Source organism: Octopus bimaculoides, chromosome 7, assembly GCF_001194135.2.
Source record: "Octopus bimaculoides isolate UCB-OBI-ISO-001 chromosome 7, ASM119413v2, whole genome shotgun sequence".
Taxonomy (NCBI): Eukaryota; Metazoa; Mollusca; class Cephalopoda; order Octopoda; family Octopodidae; genus Octopus; species Octopus bimaculoides.
The window spans coordinates 19,921,558-19,923,709 of NC_068987.1; the positions used below are offsets into that span (position 1 = coordinate 19,921,558).

Here is a 2,152-nt window from a genome sequence, read left to right on the forward strand (position 1 = left end):
CCAGTGCCGCTGGACTGGCTCTTGTGCGGGTGGCACATAAAAGACACCATTTTGAGCATGGCCGTTGCCAGTACCGCCTGACTGGCCCTCGTGCAGGTGACACGTAAAAGCACCCACTACACTCTCGGAGTGGTTGGCGTTAGGAAGGGCATCCAGCTGTAGAAACTCTGCCAAATTAGATTGGAGCCTGGTGTAGCAATCTGGTTTCACCAGTCCTCAGTCAAATCGTCCAACCCATGCTAGCATGGAAAGCGGACGTTAAACAATGATGATGATGATCATGAAGACAGAAAAAAAAGAAAAATTCCAACCAGGAATCACATAAAAGCAGAAACAGAAAAACAAACAAGACAGTCCTACCAGAAACCAATGCCAATGCACAAATAGACAATCAACAACATGCTTACACTACTATTACTACCATTCATTGATGTTTACAATTCATTCACTTCTCCTCGTGACTCCTCATGAGAGTCCTCAGGCCACCAAAAGTAATATTGATACGAGTATGACTTATTATTAAACCAGCACATGATCTAGCAGAGAAATCACAATGTGGACAATGGTGATTTGTAGGAAGACGGTCATTCTGTTGGGTTATTTTTCTATTTTCCTGTAACTGACACTGATATATCAGTTACCCTTTGAGTTTTGACATTCTGAAGCTGGAAAAAGCACTCTCTCCTCTAGTCTGCATGGTTTCTCACAAGATTCTCAAAGTTTTTATGCATGGGCAACTGCTGGTCTTCCACAAACAACCTTGCTCGGACTTGTGCCTGGGAGGGTAACTTTCTAGGTGCAATCCCATGGTCAGTCATGACCGAAGGGGGTCTCAAACTTATGAGTATCCAAGTCTTGACATCATGTAATGGCTGTAAACAGGCATCACCATCATACAAGCGATGTTGTTCATTTCCAGTCTTACTTGAAAAGTATGCCTGGCCATGGGGAAAATATTTACCTTACCTGGAAGTAGGTGAGGAATGGTGAGAGGAAGAGCATCTGGTTGTAGAAAATCTGCCTCAACAAATTCTGTTTGACTCATTGAAATACAGGAAAATAGACATTAAATGTTGCTGATAATGTGGGTGACTGCAGTGAAAAACAGTTAAAATGCATAGAGTTACTGTAAAAATATACCAGTAGGTTGGAGAACAATAGTTGGAAGAGGGCACTGCTTGTCTCCAAACATAGATCACAGAGCTTTGGATAAGAGCCATGAGCACTGCCTCTCCTGTTCTGGTTAAGCAGTAAAAGAAATCGCATTAGTTAATATTCTCTTAAACACATGGTGTTCCCTATGAGACAGTTAATACAAGGGAGACAATCATTTCTTCATAATATTTGGTGGGATTAGAAATTTGAACTGACAAGACAATTAAGGAAGTATACGGAAGAAGATGAAGAGAATGTACGTATTTAATTTTTTTTTGTTGCCCACTTATTACAAAGTTTTTTTTCCTTAGTATCCCTATGCCAGAATATATATAGACAAAATTTGCCTCAATAGACCAATGAGAAGCTGAGGGGTAAGGCATGAGGAGAATATTAAAACATTGAGTCTGCTTTACAGAGAAGGTGGAGCAGGATAGAGAGGTACAACTGGGATGTTGGTGTTGTGTTTAACCCATGTGGACACTGACCAAAGGGACCTACGACCAAAAAGCATTTAAGCCATGTACACCCTACCTTTTTATGGCTACATAAGAACTACAGTTATCCAGTATTTTCTTTATTTGATGATGATGATGATGATGATGATGATGATGATGATGATGATAATGATGATGACATTGTTCCAGTAGTGTCAGCGAATTTAAAAGAAAAGGTTAAAATTGAAAATAAATCATCTTTCTTGGGAAAAAAAGGTTAGATAGATCGAGATAAACAGACTGAGGGATAGACAGACTAACAGACAGACAGAGAAATAGAGAGAAGTAAAGACAAATAAATAACAAGAGGCAGACAGCTAAGTGGAGGGATAGACAGTCAGATATTTAGACAGTCAGGCTGTTAGACAGACAGGCAGACAGACAGACAGACAGACAGATAGATTATGCATAGATACAGATTAGACAGATAAATATTGAAATAGGCTGAGATAAAAATACACTACTAGATGCATTCAGAGAAAGAGAGAGAGAGAGGGAGG

The 2,152-nt window shown here is 39.9% G+C and overlaps 1 protein-coding gene across 1 annotated transcript in view; it reads right to left on the minus strand.

Annotated features, from left to right (window-relative positions):
- Positions 1 to 2,152, minus strand: part of LOC106872891 (probable phospholipid-transporting ATPase IA) — a 427,279-nt gene that overhangs the window by 423,997 nt on the left and 1,130 nt on the right. The gene's annotated exons all lie outside the window — the stretch shown is intronic.